Raw genomic sequence first — 20,663 nt, 5'->3', positions numbered from 1 at the left:
ATTCATACATTCTGTGTGTGTTTGAAATGGTATCTAGAGGGGGTGGTTTTGGAGTAGAGGGGATAAATGAAGTAGAAGGAGCATAGAACTGAAAATCCTGATGAGAAAGTCTATAATTGCATCCAGTGGGTGGACAGTGATACAGTAGTTTTTGCAGCCTTTAATAGTGAATTTCTAACAAGGCTCCCACTAATTGATCTAATGCTTTTGTTAGAAAAGGATACAGCCCCACACCAGAGTGCATGGCTTTGGGGAGTGGATTGTGGGCTGGATTCCAGCCCCTACCACCCCTTTCACCAGGTGCTGTTGTGCAGGATACACAACATATGTGCATGGTATGTGGCAGTCCTGTTACCATATGTGGCAGTTCTGATATCGAAGTAACTGCTTTGGCTCTTCCCTTGTGCTAGATTGAATTAATGGCCATATATATATATATATATATATATATATATATATATATATATATATTTTACTTCTTCTTGTGTCCACACCCTTTGCCATGTGACTTTGATGTTCTTCCCACTAAAGAGGTGGACTATATTTCTTTGATGCTTGACATTTTTGGCTATGTGGTGAGCTTTTGTCAAAGGAATGTGACCAAATGTGAGATGATCCAAAGGTGCATTTGCATGACTGGGCTTGCCCTCTTATATTTCTGCCAACACTTGGAGAAGCACGTGTCCAGGCTAGCCCACTGGTCCCAGGAAGAGCATGAGAGACATGTGGAGCAGAGCCAAGTCACCCAAGCCAAGCCCAGACTGGATCCACTGATCTTCAGTCACCCTTACAGATGTATAAACAAGCCCAACAGAGATCAGAGCCACTCAGCCAAAGCTTAGCCTAGATCATCTGAATTCCTGTTGACTCATGGGCTAAATAAATGCTTATTGTTGTTTGCCACTGGGATTTCATGGTTGCTTGTTGCACAGCATTACTGTGGCCATACTTAACTGGTACATCCTCTTTCTCCCCAAGAAGCCCTAGGAGCATGGAGCATACACATTGCTGCTTCTGCCATGACTGCCCTATTTTATTATGAATTTTCATTCCTTTTCAGAATCAATGCCTATCTACATCTGTATCAGAATCAGATAAAAACACACATTAGAAAAGATTTAGGGATGCCTGATTTAAATGGCTCTGATGAGAAATTAAAGCTAATATTAGGTTCTAGAACTAAAGGAAAAAAGCAATCTGAACTTATGATCAGATAATTCTGATAAAAGCAGTGTGGGTAGTGAAGAATAGGTGGAGGGGAAACAGGTTAACCTCTCTATTCTTGGTGATGAAGATTTCTCAGTGCAATAGCATGTCAGTTCATAACCTCTATTTATAATTCCTTTCATGTAGCATTTGGATATATAGTGTAATTTTAGCAGGCCATAATTTTCTATTTATGGATAGAAGAGATGTTATTTTTCCACCTTGTTAGAATACAGGAAATTAATATATCTAAAGTCCCTACACATAATGAGGAAAAGTAAAGGGACTCAATAATTCTTGACATGTGATGCCTTACAACGTTTCTATTTCCGTCCTATTTTCTTTGCCGGCCTATGCTTGTAAATGAAACAGTCGATGATACTTTTCTTGTCACTATTCTCATTAAAATATATCTCTGTCATTCTATCTAGTGACATTGAATAAATTTATTAGCTAAATAAACATTTTAGTCATCAGTGAAACTCTTCCAGCAGCAGATAAAATAGATTAGATTGTTAGGTCAGAAGAGAGCACCCTGTAATAGCTGTCACCACCATGGAAAATTTCAAAAATGACTATTATTTTTTTCTTTTATAATCTTGAATGCTTTGGGGACCAAGTAGCAAGTCCACCCACAGCTATTGTCAAGCATATTTCTTTTCTCATCAGTAATGAGGAGTGATCTTTCCCTTGCCTAAATTTATCATCTTAGAAAAAGATTTAGAGATTTGTTTTGCAATGTTAAATTTCTTCTTTTTGAAAATTCAGTTTCTAATCTAGTCAGGACCTCTAATATTAATATTAAAAGGGAATGTCTATATTTTTAAAACCTAAATATGTTTACTACATTGAATTTTCTTTCCTATAAGATTTGATTTTAGCATATATGTCTTTTAAAAGTCCAGTTTTTCCATCTTTTCTGGTTATGAGCCAGTGTAGCTCCTGAGAAGAGATGGTTATGCCCATAAAGGAAATTGTGCTCTTCTTGCCTTGTGGATACCTTGGGTTAAATCTTGCTGAACCTAAGGTCTGACCATACTCAGACCTTATTTAAGCTGAATGGACATAAACATTTTATTTCCGTATGCTAAGTGCTATAATGCATAGCAACACTGTTGTAGGTTGGGTTTCCCAGGAAGCAGTTCCTGAGATGGAGTTTAGAAGGCAAGTTATTTATTAAGTAGTGCCCTAGGGATCATTATATTGCCGCTCAATTTCTCCCTCTGTCCAATTCTGCTTCCTTCCCCTCCCTAGCACTCAAATTTCATTAGTTTGCATAATATTTAAAATTAAATAACATATCTACAATTACAACTGAAATAAACAGATTTGAGAACAAAAACCCAACTAATTTTTTTTTAAGCACATAACTTAAAATATGGGAGCTGAATTGTGTGAGTGGACTGGAAGGGAGCCTGTTATTTGTGGGCAATCTAAGTGTCATGGGCTTTGAACACCTTGATTCGCAGAGGGAATGACAAGATCAGTCAGTCAGTCAAACTGAAGACTTGTAAGGAGACTTCTATTCTACCTCTAGTTCAGAGGCAAATTGTGTTGTCTTCAGCTAAATTCATGCTTGGATACAACATAAAGCACTCATAATACAATTTTACCTGTTTTAAAACATTAGTAATTCAAGACATTAATGAAAGAAATTGAAGGCGGCACGAATAAATGGAAAGATGTTCCATGCTCATGGATTGGAAGAATAAAGAAAATGTCCAAACTACCCAAAACAATAAACAGATTCAATGCAATTCCTATCAAAATTTCAATGGTATTTTTCACAGAAATAGAACAAACAATCGTAAAATCTGTATCTAACAGGAGATCCTGAATAGCCAAAGCATATCGAGAAAGAACAAAGTTGAAGGCATCATACTCTGATTTCAAACTATATCACAAAGCTATACTAATCAAAACAGTATGGTACTGGCATAAAAACAGACACATAGATCAAAGTTTGAGATTGACTTGGAACAGAATAAAGAACCCAGAATAAACTCATGCATATGTGTTCAATTAATTTATGACAAAGAAGGCAAGACTATACAATGGGGAAAGGACAGTCTCTTTAATAAGTGGTATTGGGAAAACTTTACAGCTACATGCAACAGAATGAAACTAGACTGCTGAAATTATCTTACCCAACACACAAAAATTAACTTAAAATGAATTAAAGGCTTGAACGTAAGACCTAAAACCACAAAGTTCCTAGAAGAAACCATAGGCAGTAAGCTCCTTCATTGGTCTTGGCAATGATTTTTTTGGATCTGATGCCAAAAGCAAAGGCAAGAAAGGAAAAATAAACAAGTGGGATTACATCACACTAAAAAAGTTTCTTACAGCAAAGGAAACTAGCAACAAAATGAAAAGGCAACCTATGGAATGGGAGAAAATATTTTCAAATCATATATCTGATAAAGGAATACAATCCAAAAAATATAAAAAACTCATGCAACTCAATAGCAAACAAAACAAACAAACAACAAACAATCCAACTTAAAATGGGCAGAAGATCTGAATACACATTTTCCAAAGATGACATACAGATGGACAACAGGTACGTGAAAAAATGCTCAATATCACAAATTATCAGAGAAATGCAAATCAAAATTACCATGAAATATCATCTCACACCTGTTAGAATGGCTATTATAAAAAAGACAAGAAACAACAAGTGTTGTGCACTGTTGGTAGGAATGTAAATTGGTGCAGTCACTATGGAAAACAGTTTGAAAGTTCCTTTAAAAATTAAAAATAGAGCCCAGCCGGGCATGGCTCAACGGTTGAGCGTCGACCTAGGATCCAGGCGATCGGGGTTCGATTCCTGGTCAGGGCACATGCCTGGGTTGTAGGCTCGATCAATGACTCTCTCATCATTGATGTTTCTGTCTCTCTCTCTCTCTCCTTCTCCTTTCCTCTCTCTGAAATCAATAAAGATATATTTAAAAAAAATTAAAAATAGAGCTACCATATGATCCAGCAATTCCACTTCTGGGTATTTATCCAAAGAAAGCAAAACACTAAGTTAATAAGTATAAGCACACCCATGCTCATTGCAGCATTATTCACTATAGCCACAAAATAGAAAAAACCTGTGTCCACTGATAGATAAATGGATAAAGATGTGATTTATATATATAATATGGAATATTATTTAGCCATAAAAAGAATAAAATCTTGCCATTTGTGATAACATGTATGACCTTGAGGGTCTTATTGTAAGTGAAATAAGTCAGAGATAGACAAATATTGTATGATCTCACTTGTATGTGCAATTTAAATACAAAAACAAGCTCATAGATACAGAGAACAGATTGGTGGTTGCCAGAGGCAGGGGTGGGAGTAGGTTAAATGGGTGAAGGGAGTCAAAAGGTACACGCTTCCAGTTATAAAATAAATAAGTTCTGGGGATGCAATGTAAGCAAGGTGACTATAGTTAATACTGTATTGTATATTTGAAAAATTGCTGAGAGTAGATCTTAAAAGTTCTCATTACAAGGAAAACAATTTGTAACTATGTGTGGTGACCGATGTTAAGTAGGCTTGTTGTAGTGATCATTTTGTAATACATAGAAATATCAAATCATTATGTTATACACCTTAATCTAATATATGTAAACCACACCTTAATAAAAATTAGAAATTCATTTTTCTTATTGTTGAGTTGGAATTCTTGTGTTAAACAGTTTCTAGCATCTGAGGGGGCCATGGAGTAGAAGTGAAAGAGAAAGACATTTTAGAGAGAGAAGCAGAATGGGGCAGGCTGACAAATGGGTCATGCCTAAAGTTCAAGTTTGACTTGAGTAACAAGGCAGAAACATACAGGACCTTAGGGCTGGAAACACATTGGCAGGGATGTAGGAGGGTGTTGTGATTGTGGGTATGTGAGCGGGGAGGCGGTCTGAGATGGGGGTAACCTTAATTTTTTTATTAAGACTACTTTTTTGGGGTTTTATTTATTAAACTATCTTTGTTGAAAATATTACAGATGTCTCCCTTTTCCCCCATTAACCTCTTCCACTCCCACCCACTCCCCACCTTAACCACACTATTCTCTGTGTCCATGGGTTATGCATATATGCATATAAATTATTGGTTAATCTCTCCCCACCCCCCCACCTTCCCTCTGAGATTCATCAGTCTGATCCATGCTTCTATGTCACTGAATCTATTTTGTTCATCAGTTTATTAAGTTTTTTAGATTCCACATGAGTGAGATCATGTGATGTTTGTCTTTTTCTGCCTGGCTTATTTCACTTAGCATAATACTCTCCAGATCCATCCATACTGTCCCAAAGGGTACAAGATCCTTCTTCTTTATAGCTGCATAGTATTCCATGGTGTAAATGTCCCACAGCTTTTTTATCCACTCATCTACTGATGGGCACTTGGTCTGTTTTCAGGTCTTAGCTATTGTAAATTGTACTGCTATAAACATAGGATAGAGGTGCATATATTCTTTCTGATTAGTGTTTCAGGATATATTCCTAGAAGTGAGATCACTGGGTCAAAAGGCAGCTCCATTTTTAATTTTTTGAGGAACCACTATACTGCTTTCCATAGTGGCTGCACCAGTCTGCATTCCCACCAGCAGCGTACCAGGGTTCCCGTTTCTCCACATCCTCACCAGCATGTGTCATTTGTTGATTTGTTGATGGAGCCATTCTGACAGGTGTGAGGTGGTCTCTCATTGTGGTTTTAATTTGCATCTCTCTGATGATTAGCAACACTGAGCATTTTTAAGAGTAGTTTTAGGTTCACAGCAAAATTGAGGGGAAGGTACAGAGATTTCCATATACCTCCTACCCCCACACATGCATGGCCTCCCCCATTATCAACACCCCCTACCAGAGTGTATATTTGTTACAATTGATGAACCTATGTCAATACACGGTATTATCACCCAGACTTCATAGTTTACATTAGGGTTCACTCTTGGTGGTGTACATTCTGTGTGTATGGACAAACACACAATGACATGTATCCATCATTATGGCATCACACAGAGTATTTTCACTGTCCTCAAAATCCTCTGCATTCTGCCTATTCACCTGTCCTCTCCCCACCCCACCCCACCCCACCCCACCCCACCCCACCCCACCCCACCCCACCCCACCCCATCCCATCCCATCCCCTCCCATCCCATCCCCCTTCTGCAACCTCTGGCAACCAGTGATATTTTTACTGTCTTCATAAGTTTTTCCTTTTCCAGAATGTCATATAGTTGGAATCATACAACTTTTCAGATTGGCTTCTTTCACTTAGTAGTATACTCTTAAGGTTCTTCCATGCCTTTTCAAGTTTGATGGCTCATTTCTTTTTAGTGCTAAATAATATTCCATTTTCTGGATATACTACTGTTTATTTATCCATTGACCTACATGTTGGTTGCTTCCAAGTTTTGGCAATCATGAATAAAATTGCTATAAATTGTGCAGTTTTTATCGTGGACATAAATTTTCAACTCCTTTGGATAAATACCAAGGAGCAGACTTTAATTTTTAATTTCATTTACTTCTAAATTGTTTGAGACTTTTAATTAATGATCTGCATTAATTTAATAATTAAAGTTATTTAAACACTTAGTTGTCATATTGAATAAAAATGAGTGAAAAATATACATTATCTTGTGAATGTACCATACCAGGAACATGGGATAGAATCATTGCACTGGATTTTAGCACGAAAGTGTCAGCTTAGCCAATTGATCAGAAAACACAAATAATGTCTTACAATGGGCAATAAGGCATTATTCTCTCAAATACACATTTAAATTAAATGATTATGAATGGAATCATTTTTGTACTGAGCTATTATCTTAGAGATCAGATTTTACAAGAAACAAAAAGCCCAAGAAAGCATAAAATTTGACTAAAGCAAGTTCCTAAAATCATGGAAATTTTCATATTTAATAGGGAAGCAAATAAATTTCAATTAAGAATGAGAAATACTACAGAGATCAAATGCTACCCTGAAAGTACAGTTCTATTCAGGCAATGATGCTTGTTTGTGAGATGGGACGGGAAAAGGCAAATGGCTCCATTAGATGAATGAGCACTCACTGTGTTTTTTTAGTGCATTTAAAAAAATATTTTGAGAGAGCTGCTTTCAATGGCTCTTTCCCTTCTCACTTAGCGACTTCTGAGTCATCTTTTTTTCCAGGTGGAAAAGCTACAAGTATTAGCATAGTATTTCCTCTATACTTAGTAAGGGTGTATTTTTGATGAGATCATTGATCCTCCTCTTTAGCAGAGGGAGGCAAATAAACTTACCAGAGGCAAAATATCAAGGGTGTAAGGGCAGGGGCAGGGTGACAGGAAATGAGGCATGTGTAAGTAGACATGGAGGGGAAGTAATATTACTGTGTGCTCAACTACATGTGCCTGGCATTGTATTTACTTTGCTTCACTTAATCTTCCTAAGAACCCTGATCTAAGTGTTGTCTCCATTTTACACACGAGGAAAATGAGTCTCAGAACATTTAAGAAACTTGTCTAGGTTGCACAGGGAGCATCATAACAATGTGCTGCAGATCCAAAATTCTAACCCAGGTGGATCCAGTCTCCAGCACATCCTTTTCCACTACAGCAGGAGGCTCTGGGTAAGAAACTGAAGGTGGAAAGTCAGGTAACACGTGTATCTGGGGCTGGGCATTTGACAATACCTCATTTAAAAGCATTTAAAGTCTAATATTTTAAAGACACCATAGAGGTTAAACTGGATGCATTTGCAGAGCTGAATTTGCACCAAGAATTAGATGCAACTTCTGCAAATAAGGCTGAAAGAAAAATTACACAGGACATTCAATACTTTTTTCTTAAATTATTTAAGGAACAAGATGGGGGTGGTGGTGTAAGTAAATACCCAGGCAAATGAGAGAAGGCAGCTTTCACTTCACAGAAGATATTTAGTGCAGAATGATGTGTCATATTTTAAACACACATTAAGTGATATTGTACAGGTTAATGGATAAGGAGTGACAATTTCAATGGCTGTCAATGGCTCTTTTATTTTAAGGAACATATGACATAAAGTTTAAATAAAAAATATTTTTGACTTATGGGACTTTTGGTGAATGTGACTTATACCAACCAGGGTTACTGAAAATGTGGTCCCTGGACCAGCCCCAGTCTACAAAGTGTTACTGGTGTGTGATAACTACAGAGACTGAGAATCAGCAAGTAGAAATATGTATAAAAATTGACATTACTATAATATTGTGTGATCATTGGTTTGCATTTTGTATGCTTTTAAATATTTTTCTATTAGTTTCCTTTCACTGTCCTTTATAAAGTTATTGGTCTATGACAATAATAGCTTCAGGAGCACTGATATATGTGACACTTGAATATTCTGACTCTTACGCAGCTCTTTGTTAAATGCCTTGAAGGTGTTATTGTTTCTCTTGTTTTTTTTGTTTCTTTTTAATATATCTTTATTGATTTCAGAGAGAGGAAGGGAGAGAGAGAGAAACATCAATGATGAGAGAGTCATTGATCGGATGCCTCCTGCACGCCCCCGACTGGGGATCGAGCCCGCAACCCTGGCATGTGCCCTGACTGGGAATCAAACTTCGATCTCCTGGATCCTAGGTCGATGCTCAACCACTGAGCCATGCCTGGCTGGGCTCTCTTGTTTTTAAATGGAGTTTTATTTTTATCTTGTGTCTGGCTAGAATATATACTTCATATTTACTTATCTAATTTTTTATATACCAATGAATGATTTCAGTATCCATAATAAAGCTCTTTGCTGTTCAACTGTAACACAGAATTTGACTTCAAATGATTACTTCAACCCATAGCTAAGTGCTCCCTAATTATGTTTAAAAGTCTCAGAAGTTGTTCTAAAATATGTCTACACCATTGAAGGGCCTAGCACCAACTATTTCTCTTCTCAAAAAATTCTAGAGCTCTTGGCTGCTGTGTTCTCGCTGCGAGAGGGCTGATACAGCGCTGGGGCAGAGAATGATGGCTCACCCACAGGCCATTAGGTCACAGCAAGCTACATAATGATATTTCTTCTTTTATGAAGGTGCCCAACAAGGTCATGGGCCAACCACTAGTTATATCTCTGGGCCACTTCTAAGGGACATGATGTATCACCCTTTTCTTCTTTTTCTTAAGGCCTTCCTTTCTTTTACAAAGCTAGCACCTTCTTCAGGAGTCCCTCCCAAACAGGTTGAGGGGTTGGATGGGGTCTCTTCAGCTGCCACTGGTTATCACTGAAAGCAAGAAGTCAGATTCTTTGCAACTTAAAGGGTCTTTCTTGCCCCAGAAATGATTGCAGGGCATTACCCAGAAGCTGCAATCCTGCTCACCTTCAGTACTTGTCCCCTGCTGGTCTGGGGGATCCCTTCTTCTGAAAACCTTCTATTTGTATGTTTTCTAACTAAGAGTAATTTGATGTTTGGACTGATACTGAATTTGTTTTGGTCCATGGTAATAGCATTATTTCAAATATATATATTTCTGAAAGTAGTCCGCTATTTTTGTGTGTGAGTGATAACAGTATATTTTAACTTTTTGTGGGGTGTATTTTCATAGTAATCCTTTCTAATCAGCTTTCTATCTCCGTTAGCCTTTCAGTGATGCAATCATGGTAAATTTACAGGATATGGACAAATTAAGTACTGTGGTACAGTATTTTATAAACAGCTGTAATGCTAAGAGTCAATGGGCGTATTTTTAAAAATTCTTTGGAAGGGAGCACATGAAATGTGATTATACATTGAACTCCGGTGATTCATCAGAGTAAAGGACACAATTGTACAGAATATCTCTGTCAATCATGGGGCCTACTTTTAGCAGTCAGAGCACTCTGGTAAAACTCTTTCTGACCTTCAGATTGTCATGTTTTATTTACAAGACAAGAGTGTGGCATACTTAACTGATAATATCGCTTCAGGGACTCTGGGATCTGAGCACATGAAGACATAATACAAAGAACCTATTCTTTTAACCAATGATCTTTGTACTCTCAGTAAGTTTGTCCAGTGCTCAAAGCCTCTGCAATTTGCATGGAATCTGTAACACAAATCAAGTCTATAATTTAATTCAGCAAAGAGGGCAAATGTGTGTTTAACATGTAGTGATTCAAGTCAGATTAGAACATTTGTCTTTGGAGAAAGGCTCAGAGTCATATTCTTTTTTTCTTATATTGAAAGGCCCAGCATTTTAAAATCTAAATTGTTGAGTTTCCTTGAAAAATACTTATACGTAGTGTGAATAACTGATCTCAAGGATTTACACAGCCAGTTAGACTACATATCCCATGAGTTCAACCAATATGCATTATTCTAATATTTCAGAGGTCTTAAAAACTCAACATCTGATATGAAAATAAGGCTTTTCCAGAACAGAAAATATCAAAGTTGTTACCATAGTATTTGTTAGTAGAAGTAATTGATCACAGGGTGATTTTTTTAATCTTGGCTTTTTCAAGGAGCTGGATTCTGTGATCCTTCTTAAAAGCTTCTACTGTGAGCATTGTTACTTTAAATGGTCTGCTTGCTATGTTTAGCTACAAGATGCTTGACAAAGAACAGTGCACATGCTTGATAAGCTCTTCATAAATTTATTATAAAGCAATATCTCCTTGCCAGTCCTTGAGTCATTACTTTCAACATCAAGCTAAGATACAAATGGAAGGTGAATATAAAGCTTATGCAATTATTTGAAATGACTAATATATATCATAGGGAGGGGATGTTAATGAGAGTAAATGAAATAGCATTTGCTGGCAATTTAATGTGTGCTTTTATAAAAACAAGAAGTGTTTAAAGTTGATTAGGATCTGCTAAACCACAGGTGAGCAAGTGATGTCAAAATAAATCTAGATTAAAAACTATTTTCACTGCATTTTCTAAATATCATTATATATCCTTTACACAAAATTTAATCAAGTCTCTCATTTGCAGGTGCTGTTAAAATTACATTCAAATAATATTCATTGATTACCCCTGTACTAGGTACCACTGAAGATATGATCTAATGCTTAGCAAACAGAATTTTAAGTACATGGTTGTGATCATGTTTAGTGATCTAGGGAAGGGACTGAATTCCTATTAAAATTCAACCCTCATTAAAATTAGAATTTGTGGTTTCAATAAATCACTTTATAGATTATCAAGCTAATGTGGTCACAAATCATATATCATCCATCTCTACTGGTCTCTGCCCTCCAGGATCTTAAATATAATTGGGAAGACAAGACATACAGACATGAAAAGTGAAATAATCACCCTAGACAGTGATATAAGAGCTATCCCAAAGAAATACATGATTGAGTATCAAATGATGCTCCCTGTCTCTGAACTAGTGACATTTATTGCTGTATACAGAAGAGATCAAGCCAAGAAGTGCTACAGGAGTCGGGGGGGGGGGGCAGGGAAAGAGGGGGAAGGGGAGAGAGAGAGATGGCTTGAAGTACACAGAGAATTTCATGAAGAAGGCAGGGACTGGAGATGGCCCTTTAGGGTGGGTGGACTTTGCAAAGATAAAAAGGATAAATTGTGTCCAGTAGCTCTATGGTTTGAACCCAGGTTCTCAATTATATTTCTGCTTGGTTTTATTCTTGGTATTATTCTTTCTACTCCTGTGGAAGTCTGCTGACTGCTTAGCAACATCCACATTCTACTCTTCTTTTTGGGCTAGAGTACATTTCCCAGCCTCCATTGCAGTTCTGTGTGGCCATGTGGCTGATATCTAGCCAATGAAATTAGTGAAAAATGTATTAATTATTTACCCTGAAACTCAGCAGCTTAAAACAACAGACATCTGTTATTTCAGTTCCTGAGGGTCAGGCATTCAGGAGTATATTATATTAATTAGGTGGTCTGGCTTAGGGTCTCTTATGAGACTGCAGTCAAGGTGTGGGCTGGGGCTACAGTCATCTGAAGGCTTGCTCAGGACTGGAAGGTCCATTTCCAAGCTGGCTCACTCACATGGCTGTTGGTGGGAGGCTATGGACCTCTCTGTGGTGATACTTGAATGTTCTTATAATATGGCAGTTACTTCTCTCAGAGTGAGTGAGTCAAGAGAGTAAGAGTTAGCCGTGGAAGTCACACACTGTCATTTCTGCATTATCTTATTTGTTATACAGGCCAACTCATTCTGTGTGGGAGGGGGCTGTGCATGATCAGGAATACCAGGAAGTAGGGCTCATGAGTCTATCCTGAAGGCTGGCTACCACAGGAAGTGATATCTGCCTTTCATGCTCAGTCCCATCTCCTTTCACCTTCCACTGGCTGAAATGAAATGACTCCCAGGGTAACTTGGGATCCACACGTTGAAGGTAGTAGTGCTGCCATCAGCCTGTGTCCTGAGTGACTGCATGGAGGAGAATACCCTGTTGACCTGTTTACCTGCTGAATACCAGTAAGTGAGCAAGGCATAAAGTTCTACTGTATTTGAGCCATTGTACAGTTTCTGGTCAATTTGGTTCAGTGGTTAGTCGTTCCTAACTAGTGTAATTCCCATGCCCCGAATCTTTACAATGTCCAATATTGAAGCAAAGTCAAGCACCACAGAGTGTTGAGGGAGTGATTAATTATCTGTATTACTAAGTTCCTTTGTCCTGTGGCACTTTTTCTTATGCTTGTTAAAACTTTTCAACAAGTTTCAGTTGAATGCCCACCCTGTGTCAGTCCTATTTCGAGCAGCTAAGGTCACAGCTGTAACAACACAACACAAAGTCCCTGCTTCACAGAACTCACATTCTTATGGAATATCTAGTGGATGCCTCTTGAAGAATGTACCAAACAAGTTTGCTAATGTTCTTATTCAGAGGTTCAAATATATAAAAGCATTGCTAAATCTACTGATTTGATGGGGACCTGATAGATTAATATTTCCTCTAATTGCGCTCTAAACCAGTACTAGCGCTTTCAAACTTTAATGTGCACATGAATCACCTGGGGATCTTGTTAAAATGTAAAATCTGATGCAGTAGGCCCGGGGTTCTGCCTGAGACTCTGCATTTTTAATAAGTTCTCAGGTGATTCTGTTGGTCCATGGATCACACTTTGTGTAGCAAGGCTCCAAGAAACACTAGTTACTGGATGTTAAAGATATCCTACATTAAAAGGATTTAATGTTCAAATAAATGAAAAAATGTAGTCCCCAAGGAGAGGCCAGGCCAAATTACCCTGGTTCCTGATTGCTTTCTAATTCCTGGTGCCAGTCCTGTCAGAAGCCTAACAGTACTTTGTACCATGTGTTCTGTGAGCTAACCCTCTATCTTTTTTTTTTTTTTTAAATCCTCACCTGAGGATATTTTTTCCATTGCTTTTCAGAGAGAGTGGAAGGGAGGGAGAAAGAGTTAGAAACATCAATGTGAGAGAGAGAGAGACATTGATTAGTTGCCTCCTGCATGCTCACTGGGGCCAGGGATCTCGAGTCTGCAACTGAGGTATGTGCCCTTGGCCAGAAATGAACCCAGTACCCTTCAGTCCACAGGCCAACACTCTAACCACTGAGCCAAACCAGCTAGGGCCTAACCGTCTATCTTTATAATAAATTTACCTTTTAAAATTTTGGCTACTTTGAGAGAGTTTCTGTACGTTGTGGCCTAAAGAAAACTTGAGTAAAGGCCAAAAGACTCAGGCACAGGGAATGAAAGAGAAATGTAGCCATGCGCAGAGCTGGGGACAAAGTCAAGCACAATCAAGCCGCAAGAGCAACATAAACCAATAGCCTTAAATACCCTGCACTCTTCTGCCCTCTCCAAGCCTATTTCCTTATTGATAACAGGATTTGCTGTGAAAATCAAATGGGATAATGTGCTGGGACTACAGAGCACTGATATTCTATTTATCTCCGGTAAACTATTACCTACACGCTAGGGTTTGTGAGAATAACATGCGATAATGACCATAAAGCAATTGGCTGGCTCTCAACAAATGTTAGCTGCTGGATTTGAGAGAGAAGGATTAAATGGCTTTCCCCTTAGACAGAGGAGCCTGGCTTGTTGGAAACAGAAGCGAGCAAAGATGTCCCCGGAGAGCTAGTGAAGGTCATCGACAGAGGCTGCCAGAGAGAGTAGGGATAATGAAGGGACAAGGTTATTCACATTCTATGCTAATGCTGGCATCTTGGACACACTATAACAAAGTCAGTTCCTGAAGGAATATCCTACTTCAACCAAGTAGTAGTTGCTTACCAAGAAGAAACTGTTCAGTTATTCTTAAAACATGTATGCTCACATTATTATATAAAAAATTGTCAGTCCTCTATAATTCAAACTTCCAGGTAAGGGCTATAATTTTAATATATTAACTATTTTCTGTTTATATACCTAGAAGAAACAGCTGAATTAATAGAAAAAACATTTAGTGAAGATTCTTATATGATAGTTTGTTTACCTCCTATTGCTTAAACTCCCAAGCAAAGATTCAGTTTCAATTTTCAAGTATTAACTTTATTTTCCATGCTTGTGTATCTTTGCATCCCCAACTCATCAACAAAGAGAGAAAAAAAAGATATCAGGTGTTCTCAAGGATACATGTTCTGTGTCTTGACTGTGGGGGAGGTAACACTACAGTGTGGGTTTGTCAAAATACACCTAAAATGTGTGAATTTTACTGTATGCAAATAATACCTAAATAAACCTAATTTAAACAAAGAAAGAAAACACCCTTGGAATACAAAGTCTGATGTTGTAAGAGCCCATAAACAAATTTTAAAAATCTGGTTTTTTTTTACTGAACTAGGAAAGAAAAGTTCCAGTGTTATAATCCAAATTACCATAAAGGAAAATCTCCTTGACCACTACATTTCAGTTTGACATTTCAGTCATAGCCTTTTGCACACTTGGCCCTCACCAGCTAGGCAAAGCACAAAGTGAGGGCCCTCGCTTAGAGCCTTCTCGGCAAGATGAGACACAGAAAGAATGCTTCCTTAGCCAAGGAGGCCACCATAGGTCTGTTCAAATACAATCTCATGAAACATGATGTTTTGAAAATAGTCATTATAATTTTCAAGACTATTCTGGTTGTGACTGACAGAAATTCAACTCCTGCCTAAGTCCTCGCCTAGCTCACAACCTCTCTTCATTCAGTTCTCTGCTCGAATGTCCCTCTGCAGAAAGAACCCCCCTTGTCAATCCTATTCCAATAACCTCACTCTATCCGCTTACTCTGACTTGCTTTTTTTCTTCATAGCACTTGTCCCTATGAGACATTGCTATATATATATATTTGTGAGTTTAAAGTCTAGTGGGGCAGACAACTAACTCACAAATATAATTGGTGCTCTCCCCCACTAGACTGTAAGCTGCGTGAGGGCAGAGGGCTTTTTCCCCCTAGTAGCATCCATAGCCTTAGCCCTATAGCAGTGCTACGTATAGAGAGGCAAATTGATTAGCATCTGAATCCAAACCATAGCAAAATGTAGGAATAACAAGAACTAGGGACTTGAACACACCGAAGGCTCACTTTCATCCTTCATCTGCCATTCTATCTGGCATCCCCTCCATTTTCTCAATAATCCACATACTGGCCGCTTTTGAAGCGCCAGGCCTACCTTATCACAACTCCACAACCAGAGGACAAAGCGCTTCTCTCTCAGCTCCACGTCGCAGTACATCTAGGAACTGTTCTGATTGTAGCTTCCTCCCAGAGACATCCAGAGAAGGCCAGGACAAAGCCGCAGTATCTCATTTCTCACTCTCTGATCCAGCTTACTCTGTCAATTGTGGAGATATTGTCCATTTTAATAATGATGCTTTCGAGCTCTATAGTAGATGCCATTAGAGCTCTGCATGTTATCCCCTTGGATCCCTTCAGCAGTTTTGTGTACACGTGCTCCCTGAGTGCGTTCTTGCTCTGCAGCAGCACCTGTATCTCCTTACTGGAGGCCTGTCCCCTCTGCCAGCACCTGCTGTGCTATGCAAAGAGACAGATGGAGGTGGCCCCATGGGTAGTCCTTGACCAACCAGTGATAGTCCAGGAGTAGCAATGCAGACAACTCTGAGGTGTGACTTCCACTGTCCCCAGAGCTCCTTCGGGGCCAAGCCCAAGTTACCTTCCGTGGGCTTTGCTGGCTGCTGCACCCCAGCTTGGTCTCCTTCTCTTCCTAGGCCCCCTTCCCACTTCCCTACTTCGGAATGCCTACTATTAAATCACTTTCAGGCTAATTCTCATCTCAGGGTCTACATCTGGGAGACCCAACCTACAAGCTCCACCTGGGCACTTAGCTTTCCACCTGTTTGTCATAAGTTGTTTTGAGAGTAGGTATCTTTTCACAGATTTGTCTCCACTCCACACATGTGCACTACAGAAATGTTTACTATTGCTTTTAATATGGTCCTATCCTTAGAGTTCTTTCCCATTTACCCTTTTTAAAGTTGAGATCCTTTCATTGTTTCTCAGATATGCTGCTGATTTTCCCACTATGCTAATTACTGATGGATGGCTCGTCTAGCCACCTTAGCTAATTCAACATGTTAAAGAAACATTCTTTGTATTTTCCTGTCTTACTTTCCATATCTTTCTTCTCGATCTCTATCTCTTCAATATTAGGTGCTTGCTCAAGATATCTCAAGGTCATAGTTGACTTCACCTTAATTTAACAGTCAAATCATTATTAATCATACTACCTTTGCCTAGTTGACATCTCTCAAATACAGAAATGTAAAAGAGGGAATGCAAATGAAGCCATCAGAACACCCAGGGGTGTCTTCGAGTTTTAGCTAGTTCCTAAAACATTATTTAATTTAGTTGAATTCAGTGGGACTTTTAGTAATTATTATCAGATGAATTTATATACACATCATTGTGGAGAAAAAACACACAAGTCCTTAGTATCTTTGATTGAGCCTCAATTAAGATAAACATTGAAACTGGAGGCTACAAGTTTCAAATAGCAGTATGAGAAAACACGAGGAGAAAGTTTAAGATATTGATAAGCATTTTTGACAATGCGAAACACTGGATTAACCATTATCTTTTGCTTAAACATATAAGGAAGAAGTTTAGCAAGTATTTATTTACATACCAGTTTCACAACATTTAAGCTAATTTTTTACTTCTATAATATCATCATTATGAAGTTGAATTTCTATGGCTACTTACTTAAAAAGACAAAGAGCATATCTATAATATTGCAAGGTTTGTTTTGGCAACTCAAAAGACTGTTGACTTGTAACCCTGAGGCTATAAATGTTTATGAAAGAAACTGCAAGTTACAATATTTTGGGGTATAAAATTGCACTCATTTGCTTAAACTTATAAACTATGTTTGTTTTGTCCCAGGAGGTTGATTTACTCACCATCTCTTTGATAATTGATCTGCCATTTTTGACTTTACTTATACAGCTCTAATTACCTCAACAAAAGAGAATGTGTTAACTAGCTTGGAATTAAAGATGTATTAGAAGGCATTCCTTGGGAAAAGTGATTTTACCAACAAAATAAAAATTACTCTAACGCAAGAACTTTAAAACACAAATACAGATCACTGCTCTGTGTAAAAGTCCCAAGCCAGAAACAATCCAAATACTGCCTGACTATAATAGGCTGGATAAATATACTGTGGTATATTTACACAATGGAATACTATACACAACTGAGGATGAACAAACTAGTCAGACATAAAACGTTTTGTCTCATAAACAAAACCTTGAGTGAAACAAGTCAGACACAAAAGAGAACATACTGTACACTTCTGTTAATTTAAAAGTCAAAAACAGGCAAAACAAATTTTTAGTGTTGGGATACTGCTTATCTTGGGGAAGTAATGCCTGAAAGGGGGCATAAGAGGGGTATTCTGGAGGTGCTGATACTGTTTTATTTCTTGAATTGTAGGTTTATTTGAGTAGTTTTCTATATGCTACCTTTCAATAAATGTTTTTAAAAACCCCATGCAATATGAAATCTCTATTTTCAATGGCACTTTATGTACCCAAAAGAAGTTGATTAGTCTTTCAGACCCAGGAAGGATGCCAGATACCAGGAATATTGAGGTGAGTCCAGGAATCAGTCTAATTCTTTGTTCCAACAGGATTTAGCAAGTTGTTATCTGTCAATAAATATCTAGGTGAAGATGATTCCTCTTTGGAATATAAGGGGAGGGAAAGATTAGGGAACAACTTCTTATCCAAAGAAAATGCTAGAATTTACAGTTGGGTGCTCTCATCACCACATTTATCAAAGGTTATTTCTGTAAAGAGCAAAACAAAGACTAACCCACAGCGTTTTAGCGATGCACAATAAAGCAAAACGGAAATTATGGTTTTGAAATCCAAGGCCAATGATGTTTCGAGGTTAATGCTTTTTCTCACTTCTACAAGCAAAAAAGTTTGCTAAAAAATGAGAGGGAAAGGAGCCTTCCTTAGGTGTTAGAGTAGGAATAAGACAGCGCTTCTAAGATTCTTTGTGTCTCCAAAATCCAGACACTCCAAATGCTTTATAGACTAAGAACTTCTGCCTGTTTTTAGTTTACCAAAACGCAAAACCTGCATGGAGAACTGTGACATGATTTGATGTCTTTTGGCAAAAGAGAAAATACTCCATGAAGTCCTTTTCAACTAAGCTTTGAATGTAGTCAGTGTTTATGCAGAATGAGAATTCATGACTTAAAAAAGTTGAATCACAGCATGGAGTTTTAAAACTAGGTATTTATTGACGGATAGCAACTTGCTCAGTCCTGTTGGAATGAAGAATTAAACTGATTCCTCCTGGAGTCACAGCCCAGGCCTGGTGAACTGACATTTTACCCGCTGAACTGGAGGGTGGGCAAGTACTTCATGACATGACATTAAGATGTCACCTTCTCTCACCCCCTTCTGCACTACGTGTGCTCAACTGGATATATCATGCCAAACTTGGGGTTACAGCTTAAACTGGTAACCCCATTTGGCAAAGTGTTAAGTACGTAACTGGAATTTCAACATCTGTGTAATTGTTTTGTCTTTCCTGAACTCATTTTCTGAATTAGTTCATCCTTGCAAAATGGAATCTTCAAAAGATGCTGCTGAAGATTTAAAGTTGGCATTTTCTACAATCCGTTAGTTGTAACACATTTTCTTCTTGATCACTAAAAAGTAAAGACAGTGATCCAAACTATCTGAGCAGAATAATGTCTCCCATGGTACACACAGGGACTAGACTGCAGGATTGTGCCACCTGGCATGTAGTAGGCACAAACAAATGTAAAATATCTGGACTTCCCTAACCCTCACTTGGGTTAGGCCCCTGGTTTCATAGGTCAGTGCAAGCTGGTGAAAGCTATATTGTTTGCTGGTTGGCTTGGCAGTGCCTGTGTATACACTAGGGAACAGGCCTACCTTGGGAGGCATTAGGGTAGGGAAGTTTTGTTCTCTTCTTCCAGCAGCAAGCCATGGTTTATCATCCTGTCTTTAACAAATAAAGTTGAAAAATGGAAGCAATCACAGTTTTTAGAATCAACAGAAGCAATTTTTTTTGTTAATCCTCACCCAAGGATATTTTTTCCATTGATTTTTAGAGAAAGAGAGGGAGGGAGGGAGGGAGGGAAACATATAGATTGGTTGCCTCCCACACATGCACTGACCTGGCTGGAGACCAAACCTGCAACCCAGGTCCATGCCCTTGAGTGGGAATTGAACCTGAGACCCTTCAGTGCACAGGTCGATGCTCTAACCACTGAGCATGCCAGCCAGGGCCAGAGGATTTTTTCCCACCTGGATTAAGGGTGTAGAAAGGGCAATAAGCAACTATTTTCTGGGCACTTAAGCTGAGGGAACCGCTTAAGCTTGGAATCATAACTCTGGAACCAAAAGATGGTGATTCAAGGCAGAGGAAAACTGTAGGCAGCAAACAAGGGTGGGAAAGGGGGTTGGGGAGGTGCACTACAAATGGTGAAACTGTAGGAAATGGAGGTATTTACAAGACTAGGGGGTGAGGTGATCTGTTTACTTAGCTAACTTGCAGACTTAATGTTTACAATATTGCTGTATGTTAATCAACTCTCTCTGTAGCTTTGAGTTGAGAAGGCATTTCCTAGGAGTTGGTTACCTGCCTAAACAAAGTGAAACACAAGCTAGACTCCTCCTTTCACAAAAATAACTCGGGCCTTTGGTGTCAGAGGATCCTCAAAGCCAAGGGTTACACTAGTAAGCAGTCTCAGCCCCTAAGTTCTGAATTTCAATTCTTTTCTCAAAACAGAGGCACTATTTCTAAAAGTCATTTGTCCCTGCTTTAATATTTACCTAAATCAATCTTTTGGCTTTTGGGGGCTCAGCCATTCTCTTTGTCTATATAACAGACTTACTGGCTCATCTTGAAGAGATTCAGACTAGATGAATAATTGCCTTGAAGAAAACAGAAGTAATGACTCATCATTCTAAAAATCCATACTGCTTGGCATTTACAGCACTCCTACTCTGTATCACAGGAGATGAAAAAAGAAGTTGTTGTTTGTGCTCTCTGAAGAATGAATCTTCTTCCCATCCCTGGAAGAGTAGGTGCATTA

Source organism: Miniopterus schreibersii (assembly GCF_964146895.1).
Source record: "Miniopterus schreibersii genome assembly, chromosome: X".
Classification (NCBI taxonomy): Eukaryota; Metazoa; Chordata; class Mammalia; order Chiroptera; family Miniopteridae; genus Miniopterus; species Miniopterus schreibersii.
Note: the sequence above shows the minus strand (reverse complement) of the source record.